Source organism: Amblyomma maculatum, chromosome 1, assembly GCF_055883805.1.
Source record: "Amblyomma maculatum isolate TAMU_Amacu chromosome 1, ASM5588380v1, whole genome shotgun sequence".
NCBI lineage: Eukaryota > Metazoa > Arthropoda > Arachnida > Ixodida > Ixodidae > Amblyomma > Amblyomma maculatum.
In genome coordinates this window covers 9,554,115-9,570,612 of record NC_139344.1, presented here as the reverse complement: position 1 = coordinate 9,570,612, position 16,498 = coordinate 9,554,115, and the positions used below count along the sequence as shown (strand labels likewise).

Genomic DNA, 16,498 nt, shown 5'->3' with positions numbered 1-16,498 from the left:
GTGTGCCGTCTTTCTTCTTCACCAAAACGGCTGGTGCCGCCCAGGGGATCTTCGATGGCTGGATTACGTCATCACGCAGCATTTCCTGAACTTGATCGCGTATGGCCTGGCGTTCTCGCGGCGATACACGATATGGGCTTTGGCGCAGAGGTCGGGCGTGTTCGTCCGTTATAATGCGGTGCTTGGCCAGTGGTGTTTGTCGTATCTTCGATGATGACGAGAAGCACTGCGCGTAGCTTCGAAGAAGACTGAGAATCTGGTCTTTCCTGCTGTGAGTCAATGCCGGGTTGATGTAAAATGTGGGCTGACGGAATAGGTCCGGTGCGTCTTCCAGTGTTTGGTCGTGGAGGGCGAATACATCTTTGAGGTCCGCTAATTCGTCGAGAAAAGCGATCGTCGTGCCCTTGTTGAGATGCCGGTATTCTTCGGAGAAGTTTTCTACCAGCACCTGAGCTTGACCTCTCCGAAATTTCACGATGCCTCTTGCGATGCCGACACCTCGTTCTAAGAGCAATTGGATATTTCCTTCGACGATGCCTTCAGCGGTTTAGATGTTTGCGCTACCTACGCAAACTGCGATGCTTGATCGGGGCGGGACGGTCAATTCTTCATCGAGGACGTTTAGAGCGATGTGTTGCGTCGACGTCGTCGTAGCAGGAATGGCTTTGTCTGCAGAGAGCTTGATGAGCTTGGATCGCAGGTCTATGATAGCCCTACATTCATTTAGGAAATCCATGCCTAAAATCACGTCGCGGGAGCACTGCTGCAAGACCACAAAGCTGGTGGGGTCAGTACGCCCATTTACTGCTATTCTTGCAGTGCATCGTCCCGATGGAGTAATCAGGTTGCCACCTGCGGAGCGAATCAGCGGGCCATCCCAAGCGGTGGTAACTTTTCTGAGCTGAGAGGCTAACGGTCCACTAATGACTGAATAGTCAACTCCGGTTTCTACTAGGGCAGTGACTGTGCGACCGTCGATATCAACTTCAAGGTCACGTGTTCGCGTGTTCGCTTTGCACGTGGGCCTTAGTGTCCGATCTCGGCTCTGTCGTTTCTTCAGGTCATGGCCGGGGCATACCGTTGTTACTTCGCTGGGCGGCGGTGTCTGCTTGCACTCTGGTCGTGTTGTCGTCGATGACGTCGTGTGGAGCGGCGGTGAAATGGCTGCGTCGTCGTTAGTGGTCGTCGGCGGCGGAGGATGTTAGCCTTTTCACCGTTGAGCAACCTAACCTTTAAAGGTTGCTCTATTTAGTTTCCCCTGCGCGGGCGGAGACTTTCCGCGCACACTTTCATCGTAGTTACGACCTGGCGACGCAAAGCGGGCCCTGTACGGCGTGGAGACCGGAACCGACGGCTTGATAGCGCAATCTCACCGCTACGCAGATAGTTGTCGATTTCTTGCGGTCGTTCACCTGGGCGTGGTTGTGGAGCGTCGACTGCAAATCCGCGGAGACCGATTCGTCGGTACGGGCAGTGGCGCAGATTGTGGCCGGCCTCACCGCAGTGGGAGCATAATGGCCGGTTGTTTGTTGTACTCCAGGCGTCGCACTTCCTGGGGCTTGGGGGTTGTTGGTAGGCTTGGCGGGCGGGGGCCAAGGGGCGGTTTTCAGGAACAGGACGGTAGCGGCGAGGGCTCGGAAAGTCATCACGTCTGGGCGCAGGGCAATGTAATGCACCAGCGTAGTTCATCGCTGTTGCCTCTTGTGCTGGAACAGTCGCATCCGTCGCTTGAGAAACGCCCATCGCCTGCTGGACTTTCTTCACGGCGACGTCCGCGAGCGTCGCCACCTGCAGTTGTTGCGATGATGGCATCAGTCGGCGGAGCTCCTCTCGCACGATCTCCCGGATGAGGTCCCGAAGGTTCTCTCCGCTTGTAGATGCGCTGGGGTAGTGGCTTGAGTAGTCCGGTTGAAGTGGTCGCTCGTAATGGCGAATCCGGTTGTCCAACGTCTTCTCGATGGTAGACGCTTCTGTTTCAAATTCCACCACAGTTCTTGGTGGATTTCGCACAAGACCAGCAAAGAGCGACTCTTTAACGCCTCGCAATAAAAGTTTGACTCGCTCACCTTCGGTCATGTTAGGGTCGGCGCGGCGAAAGAGTCGCTTCATCTCCTCAACGTACGCCAGGACAGGCTCGTTAGGGAGTTGAAGTCTTGACTGAAGGAGGGCCTGGGCATTTCCGTTCGGACGACGCTTGAAAAGGCAGTCAGATACGCTTCCTTGAAAGTCTCCCAATCCTTCATAGTTGCCTCATGATTTTCGAACCAAACTCGGGCATGTCCATGAAGAACAAAGTAGACTTGCCTAAGTTTCGCGGCGTCGTTCCAGCCGTTGAATTCTGCCACACGATCGAAAAGGTTCATCCAGTCTCCCGCATCTTCATCCGGTCGTCCATGGAAGCAGGGGGGCTCACGGGGCTGGAAGAAAACAATCGGTGCTGTAGGCTGGGCCATTGTCACCGTCGATGCCTTCCGAGATCGAATGGGGTCAGGCAGCAGACCGTGTTCGGGTTGTAGGCCTTGGAGTCGGCGGCTGGCTCGGTGACCTGTAGGTTGGTTTTCCAGGGCGACAGGAATAAGGCTGCGGTCTTCGCTTGAAAAGTCAATGGCAGCATTTCCACCAGATGTCACGTGGTGGTGACCAGGGTCGATGACACAAATAAAGACTCAGGCTTGATGGTACGAAAATTAACTCTTTATTAGGCTTGCGCCCACAAAAGAACTAAGTAACTCGGCGGCGGCGATAGCAGCAAACGTATTGGTCGACCGTCGAACAAAGAATGCTCGTCACACTCGTCAACGCTCAATTTAAAGGCTGCACAGAACAATCTAGATAACGTCACCAACAGCTACCAGCACGGGCTGGAACATTGTGGAAAGACACACGAGTGGCCGGAATCTTCGAGATAGATCTCGGTGCATCTTGCGCTACAACGAAACTGATAAAGGTGTGACTCGCGACATCGAGCATTAACAAACAAAGATTACGGAACTGATACGCGATCCAGAATCAGAGTGATAAGCCTGTATGCCGGCGACTGTTGAAAAACAACAAATACAGTTATGAAGGTTTCGCGGCAATATTGGCATTGCTTTTTAGCGTTCTAAAGAATAAAACCGCAATTAACAGTCCGCCGCAGCAGTGTCCTGAGCACTGTGAGGCCAGCCGCGCGCTGTGGCCTCAACAGAACACAACATCCGCTTTTCGACGCCCAACAAATGACATTTGCGTAACGAAGGATGTTTGACAGTGAAGCAGGGCTGCCCTACCCATAGGTGTTAGCCCGCGAAAAGCATTACACATTTAAGGGTGTAATAAGGTTTAGTGTATCCGTCGTCAAAAAATGAAATCATAAATAGGGCTATGCTAATTTTTGAAGCATTTGTATATATGCATCCAGGCTATCCTCTTTTGCCCTCAATGCCGATAACAATCATTTCATTGCCCATGTGAGCGAAACAGATGCAGAAAGAATATTTGCGATAACTTACTGTTCATATGTCATTTGCATGAAATAATTATGTCTAGTCATTGTTTTCAATATCATGTCCCAAACAAACCCTGAGCAGCAAGCTCGCTTTCATCACGGCCGGTGCGATTCAGCGCAGGTCGTTTTTACTGCACCGGATGAAGTCACACATGCGATCAGAAAAGTCCACAATATTTGGTTGTTGTTGTTGTTGTCGACACTAAAAAAGGGTATTGGCTTAGAGTCATCGTCATCGTCATTATCATCAGCCTGACTATACCCACTGCTGGGAATGGCTCTCCCATATCTCCCCATGAAGGTAATCCGGTCCTGTGTCAGCTGCATCCAATTGATGCTCGCAAATTTCTTAACCTCATACGCCCACCTTATTTCTGTGACTGTCTGCTACGCTTGCCTTACCTTGGAATTCAATCTGTTACTCTTAGTAACCAACGGTTATGTTGCTTTCGCACTGGATGTCTTGCCCACGCCTCTTCTTTTCCTTAATTTCAACTACAGCATCATTATTTCGCATTTATACCCTGACCCACTCTACCCGCTTCCCATCTCTTAACGTAACACCTAACATTTTTCGTTCTATAGCTCTCTGCGTTGTCCCCAATTTAGGTTGAACCATTTTCGTTAGCCTCCAAGTTTTTGCCCCACAGGTGAGTACGAGTAAGATACAGCTATTAAATACTTTCCTCTTGAGGGATACTGGTAACCAGTCATTCATGATCTCGGAGTGCTTGTCAATTGCGCTTTATCCCAATCTGATTCTAGTTATTTTCATTTTGCTGTCTGGAATGGCGAACACTGCCTGCCCCAACGTTATCAGTCTAGTGTCGTTAACATACCCTACATAGGCTTATTCTCTTTCCACTGCTAGTGACTCGCTAACCATTCTGTTCTCCTTTTCCGAATCTATTGAGGAGTTCTTTAGCCTTCTTTATATTAATATTTAGGCACACCGTTCTACCTTGCATGTCCAGGTCCCTCATATTTCTTTGGTGTTCGGCGTCTTAGTTTTTTTTTTTTTTAGCAAGGCAATGCAATCAGCACAATACAGACTACCGAGGTGTTCTCCATCAACCATTATACCTAACGATTACCAATCCAGATTTTTTAATACTATTCCTGTAGGCATGCGATGAATAACACGGCAGAAATTGTGTCTCATTGCCTAACACCTGTGCTGGTGGGAATATTATTACTTTCTTTACGGAAGACGATGTTGCTTTGCAGCCACTGTAGATATATTCCAGTAACTCACCAACACCCCGATTTCGCAATGTCCTCATGACAGCTGAGCTTTCGACGAAGTCAAATACTTTCTCGTAATCTGTGCATGCTTTCCATAGGTCTTGGCTATATTTAGTGCCTCACCATCACCTGGTTGATAGTGTGGATAAGATCGACTTCAGAGTAGCCTTTACGAAAGCCTCCCTGATCCTTTGGTCTAAGGTTGCCCTGATTCTAAACGCGATTACCTTCGGAAATACCTTGTACGTAACGAATAGTAAAGTTATCGATCTGTAATTTCTTCCCGAGTCCTTCACGTCCCCTTTCTTATGGCTTAAGATAACATTAGCGTCCTTCTAAGATTCCGGTAGTCTCGAGGGCGTGAGGCATTGCGCATACCGTGTGGCCAGTTATTCTATCATGATCTCTCCGCTGTCCTCCAACAACTATGGAGTTACCTGACCCTCGTCAGCTGCTTTTCTCTTCTTCATTATTTTCAATGCTTCCTGAATAGTGGCTTAAAACATACGCGGGATTCTCCAAACATCGAGAGATGACAAAATAAAGCTTCAAAATTTAAGGACACTAGTGAGCATTTCTATGTTTTCTCTCTTCCTCCTGCTCCTCCCCCTCACCAAGAATGATTGGTCTTGTCGGTCCGTCACATCTTTCTTGGTTTGTAAAAGATTGAGGTTGCTGAAAGCCACTGGTGTGGCTATAGCCTTGTGGATTCGATAGGTAACGGCACCACTGCAGTGACATTTAAAAGGTAACGCTTCTCAGGTAATACGGCAGTCGGCTAAATACACTGCCCATGGCTCGGCGTTAACAATTTTATCTTTGTCATTTGCATTACACCATTTTCAGGATCTCAAGTATCCCGACTGTCAACGTTACTACCCGCGATACATTAGTGGTGCGGGGAGTCTACTCCAATTAGACTCAACTACACTCTGTCAACGTTACTATCGCAGCGACCAGTAGAGGAGATGTTTTTAATTTTTCACCTCTTTCCCTACCAGTCCGAAGCATTCTAGCTTGGTCGCTGAAATATAGGCAGGTTTCCCCGCATTATAATGTCTCTTCGTTGAACACTCGTGCGCACCTGCTTTGTTTAAACTACGGGACGAAAATAAATTATGTAGTTCTTTTTTTATATTACGAAAAGCTTCTTGGTGCAACAGACTGAAAATAGCCTGTATTACTTACTCGCTAATTTGCTCACGCTGTTTTCTTCACCCCCCCCCCCCCCCCCAGCTTCACCAGTGCAGTGAGATCAGGCCGTTAAAATGTTCACTGAACGCCACCTTCCAGACACTTGCACTGCACCGTAATGTCTCAGATTTATCAGTCTTGATTCAAGAAAAAAAAAAGCGAATTACAAAGACACAAATTACGTGCGAACCCAAGGACGTACGAATAATAGCTGAAGGTTGAGAGATACAAGCAGGTTTCATTGCCATTTTGGAAGAGAGGATATCCCCCTTCCAAACTGATAATTAGCCCTGTTTAGTTACCCTGAACTGAAACCTTCTGATTTGTATCCGCATTCTAACTGCTTCAATCCCGTTTCATTTGTCCCATATACCAGATAGACTTGCCGGCTTCTAAAGCTACAAGGAAATAGCGAAGTAAGAGTGATTGCTTGTTTAAATTGTTTGCAACTCCAGCTCTTCACTAGCCACCTAGGTGACCTACTCCTCCAGTCATTACACAAAGTTCGTGTATGTCGAGAAGCGTCTAACAAACGTCTTCCAACCTGCTCCCCGGCCGCTGGCGGTGCTGACAATACGCCCGAGGACGGCAGCAAAATGTCGCGCTGTATTGCTTCCAGCAATGATATATCCAAATGGAAAGGATACATAAGAGCGGCTTATCCGATTTACTATCTCCTATCTAGCTATCTGTGCCGCCTCTTGGGAAGGGCGCTCGCCGTGCTAACCTTCCGTATTTTCCCACAATCTGAGTCGGAATGCACCGGCACTGTTGCAGTGACCCCTTCCAGCACGCCATCACTCCTCCTGTGACCTTCTCGATTTCTTCACGCACTCCGTCCCTGCCTTGTTTCAGATCGGCCCCAGCATACGAAAGGGGATGGCCTCGCCAAAAAGTCAGATGCTAAACGTGATGCGACATGGAGTGAAAGGTGTGTTTTGACATTCGTTCTTGTTTGTGACTTGCTCGCAGGTGCTTTCATTTCAGGCTTCGGCGAAGTGAATTTGCTGGTTCCAGGTGCGGCACTGCCGGCACGCAATATATGCCGTTAAGTTCAAACATAATACTACGTGCGATTTCAGGTCATTTTTTTTTTTAATTTTTATTCTCCCATGAACATCCAACTCGAAACCATGGTTGCCACAAAAACGATTTGTAAACAGCACACCAAGTTCATTGAATCAGTAGTTATATTTAGCTTCCCTGCATTATTAAGGAGAAAGCCTTAATTGGCTATGTTTGCGAAAACGTGTTCGCTAAACGTGGTAGCAGAAAATGCAACAAAAATGTAACGTGTAATATGACGTACGTCACTTTACGATGTGACTGGAAGTCATGAATGTGTATGTAATGACAAGTGGTATAAAATGCCATGTCATGTCTAATGTCATATGAGTTATTATAGTGTCACGTGGTGGTGACAAGGCCGATTACATAATGAAGGGTCGGTGATTGCACTGAAGAAATTCTTTATTGGGCGACTTGCGCCCGCAAAAGAACTACGCGACTCGGCAGCGGTGATAGCAATAAACGTGCTCGTCCATCGTCGAACAAACAATGCTCGTCATACTCGTCAACGCTCAATTTAAAGGCTGTCAGAACAATCAAAATAACGTCGCAAACTGCTACTAGCACAACCTGGAACACTGTAGAAACATACGCAAGTGATCGCAATCTTCGAGACAGATCTCGGCGTATCTTTCGCGACAAAGAAAATGATCGCGTCATATCGCAACAGCGAGCATGAACAAACACGGGATACAGAATTGATGCGTGTACCAGGATCACAGTGATAAGGCCGCATGCCAGCGGCTGTTAAAAAAACAACAAATACAGTTTTGAAGGTTTCGCGACATTACTCCCTCCTTAAAAAAACATCGCCTCGATGTTCCAAAATAAATATAGCAACCTAAATAGAAACATTACAATGTTTAAATGCCACGGATTCATTAACGCGCGTAATAAGGCTTCAGACGAACAACATGCACAATTTCTGGGCGTCGTCGTTGTGGTGGTGACGTTCCGTCGGGAATGACTTCATAGTCCAGTGGTCCGACGCGGCGAATGATTTCGTACGGCCCAAAATATCGACGCAACAACTTTTCACTTAGTCAGCGACAGCGAATTGGTGTCCAAACCCACACTTGGTCTCCTGGATTGTACTCTCCGTGGAGTCGTCGTAAGTTGTATCATCGGCTGTTGGTGCGCTGTTGGTCTTTAATCCGCAGCCGTACGAGTCGTCGGGCTTCCTCTGCACGCTGCAGGTAGGCGGCGACATCAAAGTTGTCCTCGTTGGTTACTTGCGGCAGCATTTCGTCCAGCGTCGTCGTGGGCTCCTTGCCATACACAAGCTTGAAAGGGGTCGCTCTGGTCGTCTCTTGGACCGCCGTGTTATACGCGAAGATCACGTACGGAAAGACGGCGTCCAAGGTCTTGTGTTCAGCGTCGACGTACATTTCGATCATGTCCGCGATCGTTTTGTTCAGGCGCTCCGTAAGGCCATTGGTCTGGGGATGGTAAGCAGTTGTTCGTCGATGGCTTGTATGACTGTATTCCAAGATGGCTTGCGTCAACTCTGCCGTAAACGCCGTTCCCCTGTCCGTGATAAGCACTTCTGGGGCGCCGTGTCGCAAGAGAATTTGTTCGACAAAAAATTTGGCAACTTCTGCGGCGGTACCATTGGGCAGTGATTTTCCGCCTTTTCCTTTATCGCTATCTGTAACTCTCCCAACTGCCCCTCAACGTACGCGAAATGTCCCACTTCCTATTCTACTGCCCGGGTGCTCAGCATTCGGGTCCTATTTGTGTCTCTCCCTTCCTATCACAGCCTGCCTGCCTTGGCCCTGAAGGGAAAAGCAGCGTCGACTATTCGTTCAGACTGTCGGCATGCTCGGCCTGTAAATTTTGGCCGTATAAGCTTTTTATACTACTACTACTACTACTACTACTACTACTACTACTACTACTACTACTACTACTACTACTACTACTACTACTACTACTACTACTACTACTACTACTACTACTACTACTACTACTACTACTACTACTACTACTACTTGTACTACTACTACTTTTACTACTACTACTACTACTACTACTACTTGTACTACAACTACTAGTATAGTTTCAAGTTTCTGTGGTAGTTGCTGCGCATTATCTAAAGCAACCGGTTCGTACCGCAGGAACCTATTAGCATATGCGTATTACTTTTGAATTTTCGAGCCAGACGACCACTTGCTATGTTTCACATTTCATAAAAGCTATTTTCCCTCGTTCTTATTATAATTTTTTTATTCGCTCAACAGGAACTGCAGGACAGAGTCCAAGCGCTAGAAGGATTCCGGAATGACATCTTCGCAATTCAAGACATCCAGCAGACGATGCAAAGTGGCTCGGAACGGCCACCCCAGGTCAGGTTGTTATCCACCATCAAGGAGCCTCCCAAGCCTGCGTCCGCGTGTCGAAGCGATTCCCGTGCGCCCTTGGGCGGGGCGAGTCAAACTCGCGGACTGTGAATGCCAAGCCCCGGCGACACAAAGACGGAACATTGATGACAGCGGTGTGCGGCCGAGTCAGAGCCAAAAGCGCAGGTGTCGGTACCGGCGAGCCCGGTCAGGGCGTCGCCGCCAAGCCTACTACAGTAGCTAGTCTTTCTTCCAAAGGGGATACCGCCTCCGCTATCTTGGAGAGCGACAAGCAGGACAGCGGACTGGATTCTGACTGCCGCGATCACGGCTCGCGCGTGTCCACGCTCGCCCCCAAGGACGAGCTGCTCGCGCTGCTGGAAATCATCGACGAGCTCAGCGTGCAACTCAAAGAGCGCGTCCGCCAAATGGAGAAGGCCACGGGCTGGGACTCTGTGCAGAGGAGCAACAGCCGCAGCGAGGTGCTCGAGTTCCACAAGAAGGAACTCCAGGCCCGGCTGAACGAGATCGAGGTCGAACGAACCAAACACCGCAAGGTAGTGCGCCAACTTCAGACCACCATTAACCGCATGGAGGGCGAGAAGGTCGCTTGCGAGGAGAAGCTGCAGGCCTCGCTCACCGAGAGGAAAAAGCTCGAGAAGAAGGTGCACAGCCTGCACATGCAGTAAGTGCGTGGATGCCCCAGCTCGCTGCCGCTTGCCAAGCCGGAGGCGGCCGAGGCGTGGCCGTCGACGAGCCTGCATAGCCTGGGCGCCCAGAAGCTGGCCAGCGAATGCGCCAACGGCATAACGTCGGAGGAAGGCAAGGCAAAGGTCTCCACCATTCTCAAGGAGTCCAACCTGCTGGAGCTAAAAAAGCTGCTCATGCTCCACACCTTGGAGAACCAGGCGCTCCGAGAAAAGGCGAATGAGGTCGAGCAACATTGGTTCAGTAAGCTCTCCGAGTGGAAGACAACCGAAGCTTCTATGCGAACCGACATCCAGCACTTAATCCAGGAGCGCGAACAGAATCTGCACGCGGTGAGGAGGTACCAAAGAGACATGGCAATCTTGCAGGCAAAGTATAAGGAGTTGGAGTTGACTGTATGGGCGCTGGACAACCCCGAAGACCAGAGAGCTTGTCAGCGAGACGAGGATCTGCAGCCTGGCGGCAACCGCTTTTTTCGCCCCGTTAATCCGGCCTCGTCGCGATCCTCTCTCGGGAACTTTCCTTTCGACGACTCCAGCAGCAAGATGCAGAGCCTGCCTCCAATGCTGCTTAATCAGGCAAAACACAGCCCCTTGCTGTCGCGCAGGGGCGCCTACGCTACTGATTTCAGGCTCAACTCGCTCGCAGAGAACTCTCTTGAAGAAGCTGGCTTCAGCAACGAAGCCATGGCCTACGAGCTAGTTGATCCCATGCACGAGAAGCGCACGTCTTTCAGCGAGCCGCAACCACCCCAGACGCAGAAGACGTTCGGCCCATTTTGGCAAAATCGGCGCCTCGGAGCTGCAGTGATGCCGAGCGACGCTGTACGCCTCATAAATCTCGAGGACGACCGGGAAGAGGAGGCCAAGTCTGGTCCGCAGTCCAACATTGAGATGATCTGCAATGAGTTCGACCCCTTATCCGAAGCAGAGAGACAGTGCGCGAGTAAGCCATTGGACTTTGAGGATTCGCTGGATCTCTCCATTCCCCTGAAGCCTATCCGAGTCAGCGCACTAAACGCACCTAGGCCGAGCCGTAGCGGCCTGACTTACTTCACCCGGCGGCAGCTCGAAGTAAGCTCTGGACCAGAAGCACAGGACTTTCGGAAAGACTAAAAACTAGCCGTGTGGGGCACCTCATGTGTGTAGGCATCCAGTTCCAATTCCGCAATATCGTGTGGGATGTCTTTTGCTTCAGGAGATCGTTTGCACATGCTTCTGGGTATCGTATGCCGCGCGCTTTGGTTGCGGTTGTGATTACGATACACCTAAGCAGGCACCGCCAGTGTGTGCTTCGAGCACTTTTTTTTTCTGTATATATGTATCATAGTGTGTGAAGCGTGTAGTTTTAAGAAATTTGTAAATTTGCCAATTTGCCAAACAGAAACTCAAGGAGCGTCTACTCGGGAACATGGTTCACAGTTGTCCTATCTAAATCCTATCTAAATTCCTTATTTCCCAAACAATGTCTGAAAAGTGTTTCAAAACTTGTAAAACTGCTTAAAAGGTTTTTAAATTGCGTTACCTACTGCTGTTTGTAGAACTCCAGTCAAACCTTGCTTATTTTTTACTTCATGAGAAACAACTATGCTGGTCACAGTGATGGGTTTGATAATGATGGCGCTACGTATATACCAGTTTAGAAACCTACCATATGACTCATGTATTAAAAACGGCGGTATTTATTGTTCAAAATTTGGTGTTTACGAATAGGGGCGGCACTCGCGGCAATAAAGGGAACAGTGTCTGAATTGGAAACTTTCAGATTCTTCATAAATGCGGCATCACCAGGAAAATAAAATATGTTCAAGATTTGCAGCAGCAAAAAAGTCTTGGAGATAACAGTTCTACAGGTAATTAATGTGCAAAAAAGGAAAGAGAAAGAATAGTTTCCAGAAATCAATGACGGCAATAACAGCAGGCTTCTTTTGACCTCTTCTAGATGGCGCGACAGTTCATAGACAACCAAAAAATGCGCATTAAACCCGGTCACTTTTTAAAGCGGAGTTTCCCAACTGGTATGATCCAAAAGCTGTGACATGGGGAAAGTTCCCCCCGCCCATGGTTTGTACCCTTGGGGCTTTTAAATTATTTCGTACAATAATATTCCATTTTATTCAATAAAATAGACTCGTTACCTGCTATATACTTGCACGCTTTTTAATGGTTTACCGTAGGGGTGCTGCAATCGAAGTGGCTCCGCTGCATCGGGAGAACCCCTATTCTGAAACTTTCCGGTCGGCCCGTGCTTTGCGCCGGAGCGCGGAATTTTTTTTCTTGGCTCCCCTTATTCTAATACTCCCTCCTAGAATTTAAACCGACAATATACTGCATGACTATGTCACGAGGCTTCTATTCGAAACAAAAGGCTTGAATATTGAAATATGGAAGGCTTGAAGTCTGCCGTTGCTTGCATCAGTGCGCACCTCCGTGTCAGCATCGTCGTCGCAATGTGCCAGTATTGGGGGAGCTTGGAGACGGCGCCTTAGCTCGACGGAAGTTGTCTGTGTTCGCTGCCCCAGGAAAATGCTGCATCATCCCGGGTTAGGAGCGTGGGAGGGCTAGCGAGCTGAGCGAAGTTTTAATGAAACGACGGTGAAAGGAACAGAAACCCAAAAATGACCGGACTGCATTCTTGTCTCTGGGAGCTGTGAATCCCGCAACAGCTGCGAGGTTCTCAGGGTCAGTCCCGGATGCCGCCTGCACACACGACGTGCTCAGGAAAGTTCAGTTCAGTGAAACCGAAGTGGCAGTTTTCAGGCATGAGGGACAGGGTGGCGTTCAGAACTGCTTCGAGGACAGCTCTGAGACGGTGCAGATGTTCTTTGACAGTTGCAGAAAAAATAATCACATCACCCAAGTAAACTTGATATGTCAGTCACTTTAGACCAGTGAGCACCGTGTCCATCATCATCTGGAGGGTTGCTGGAGCTCAGAACAGCCAGAAGGGGAGGGCACGAAAGTCGTAAAACTCGTCCGGTGAAATGACGGCAGTTTTCTCTCGGTTCCTCTCATCAGCTTCAATTTGCCAATAGCCACTTAGGAGATCGACTGAAGAAAAGTACTCAGCGTGTCGAAGTCTGTCCAGGGAGTCGTCAATGATGATGATGATGATGACCTCAGACAAAATGGCACATACCCACGGCGAGGGATTGGCCAGGGGAATCGTCAATGCGCGGTAGTAGATATAAACGTCTTTCTTCTTCACGCTACTTAGCTTTCTGTAGACGACGCAGGAGCGCAGAGGACCATCCTTTTTCATGACAAGGGCGACAGGAGGCGACAATGAACTGCTTGATGGTTGGATGACATCATCGACGAGAATCTCTCGGACTTGCTTCCGGATAGCGTCTCGCTCACGAGGAGACACACAATAGGGCTGCTGACGGATTCGAAGAGTGCCTTCATGCGTAACAATCCTGTGTTTTACGATGGCAGTAGTCGCACTTTAGAGGACGACATGAAACAAGTACCAAACCCAAGCACGAGGTTCTGCAGCTCCCTGTTTTCAGCATGCGTAAGGTCTGGATTTATGTCAACGCCCTTTACTGAATCTTTTTGCACTTTAGACCTGGTTGTCTCGTATGTAAAGCATTCGGCAACTTACTGAAAGGGGCCTAGGTACACTGTGGCTGTTCCGCGGAAAAGATGGCGATACTCATTGCTGGAATATGTGACCACTTCTGTCTGATCGCCATGAAAAACGCCATCACCACGTGGTACAGAAACGCAAGAAGAGCAAGAAGAAGAAATACATTAGGCTCGACAATTCGCAGTCCCCGCTGTGGCTTGGCGCAGGAACTCTCGCGGTGATACTGACGCGTGGGAGTAGTGTGTCGTTTTTGACGGCGATTCTCAGTACGGATCGAAAGTCACTGAGCTCAGGCTTCTCTGTCGCCATCTCAGTGAAGAGCGTTATCAAACGATTAGGTAAATTATTTGTGGCACCGTGGTCTCGGAGAAAGTCGATTCCCAGAATAGCATCGCGAGTACGTTTGCGCAGAACGAGAAAAGTGGCAACGAACATGTAGCCACTCACTGTAACTCAGGCCGTACACATACCGCGGGGTGCGACAACATGACCTCCGGCCGTACTTATGTGGGGACCATCCTAAGGCGTTTTGACGTTTTTCAGGGCCATCGCCAGCTGCCCACTAAGAAAAGAGGAAGTCATTGCGGCGTTGATTAACGCGCTGACTTCCTTTGTGTCGAGTAAACAGGAATGCCCATGGAGATCCGGTCGTTTGTAGAGCCCGCCGATGTTGAACTGGGCTTAAAGTGGTTTGCTCGGTGCGGCGAAGGGAGCGACTCGGTGATGCTGTAAACTTCTTCGGAGGGATTCAGCCGGTGCGGAGTCGAGAAATGTTCTACGATGTGGCGGTTAGTTCCAGTGCCATTTAGTCGGTGCGGTGGCGAGAGATGCTCGGGGGTTGCGGCGGTCCGATCGGAGTGATTCCCTCGGTCCGATGATGAAGGGTGATCGGTGATACAGTGGTTGTCGTGGCGATACGATCAGGGCGGATTGGGAAGGTTTTGAGCCAAATGGTGTTCGGCGGCCTCGCCTCCAAAGGTCGCCGGGGCTAGTTTTCCGGACGGGGGCTGGAGGATGGCCCACGTGGTGCAGTGGCATAAAGGGATACGGAAGGCGACGAGGGATGAGGCGACGGGGACGGCGATTGACGGCGTGGCGTAGATGGTGGAAAAGCCTGATGGGTGACGTTCTTGGCAATTTCCTGTGGCCGCTCTTAAGGCCTTGGAAGATGGCTATCGGGGGAAAACGCGCGGAGTACCAGTTCGCGGTTAGGGCACTACCAGTAGAGGTGACCAGCCTCACCACAGTGTTAGCAGAGAGGCCGCCGTCGATCTGGTGGGCACCGAAGGTCACATTTCCGTGGCGTCAGGCGCCGCTTCTCCCAGTAGGGTGCCGGTTAAGCAGCATGCACTGCAACCACGGGAGGAGTGTACGTTGGTTGAGCAGAAAGTGGGGCAGGACAGCGCAGCATGTCCGCATAGGTGACCGGCGGAACGGATGCCGGTGGGCTGACCGGAATCTCTGATGCCCTGAGTGCGCTCTGGACTTCTTCGCAGAAAACACAATACGCTACACAGGGAATCCACAAAAGAGGGAAAATATCCTTGAAGATTCTGGATCTCTTAGCTGACCACGGAGCGGATTAGTTCACGTAGAGCGCTTGGATTGTTCAGATGGTCACATTCAAGTTGGTCTAAGGTGGACCTGGGGCCGTTGGACGGGCTTACTGGCTGGATCGCTGCTGCAGCATTTTTCCATAAGGAAGGCATCAGTCAAGAACGCCGCGACGGTGGTAGGTGGGTTCCTCATGAGGTCGCAGAACGACTGTTCTTTCACCCAACGCATTAGGAGCCGCACTTGCGTGTGTTCTGGCATGAAAGGGTCTGCCCGATAACACAGACGTGTTAAATCCTCGACGTACATTATGACTCTCTTGTTTGCGAGTTGGATGCGAAATTTCAGAGCCCGTTCTGCCTTCTCCAGGGGGTCTCTTCTGGCATATGTCCTTAGGAGCTGACTTCGGAAGCCCGGCCAGGTGGACAGTGTGGCCTCGCGATTCTCTAACCACATCCGGGCCGCGTGCTCAAGGCTGAAATAAACGTTGCGGAGTTTTGCTTTGTCGTCCCACTCGTTAAATGCGGCGACCCGTTCCAACTGAGCCAACCAGTCTTCGGCATATTCGAATTGAATTGGTCACCATGGAATGGCCATGGGATGCGAGGTGTCTGCAGGGTGGCATAGGGATGGGGGGCAGGAGAAGGAGTACTCACGTATGAGTTGGCGGTGACGTTGCCATATCTGTTGGAGTGTTATGCAGGGGTGATCACCCAATAGGAAATGCCTCGCGGTTACAAACCTTGAAGATTACGGCTTGTACGATGCACGGGGTAGGTGGGTCGCAGGTTCAGCCCCAGAAGGAAGAATTGAGGGCACCTCCACCAGTGTCACGGCCCTAAGAGCGTCAGACGAGCGGATGCAGGGCCACGTGCAGGCAGACCGACGAAAAATTCTCCAAGCGTTCACGAAGCGTTCTTCGAACAAGGTCCGGCGCGAGCGCTCTGCAAACGCCAACAATCATTTCATCGTCGTTGCGGCCCAGCGCCGAGACCGCGCGATGCTTGGCACGTGACAATAAATATTTTGACAATTTAGAGGCCGTGGCGACCACTTTACAAAGGACCCTGCGCCTTTTTGTGAAGTAAATTGCCCATAACATTTTCAGAACGATCTCTGCGAGGATACCTTGGTTTCGGCACACCGCTGAAATTTTCCTTCCGTCCGCTATAACTCCAACGATAAAAGAAAACTACGGTTGGAGACCGCGAAGAGAAAGAGGAGGCAGCTGCGAGACACGCGCTGCGTGCTGATGGCAGCCGCCCATCCCTTGCAATCAAGTCGGTGGTGTTCTTCGCTGAGCTCCACCGCC

General features: G+C 50.0%; 1 pseudogene; it reads left to right on the top strand.

Annotated features, from left to right (window-relative positions):
• Positions 1-3,782: 3,782 nt before the first annotated feature.
• Positions 3,783-12,133, top strand: LOC146201623 (uncharacterized; annotated as a pseudogene).
• Positions 12,134-16,498: the final 4,365 nt, after the last annotated feature.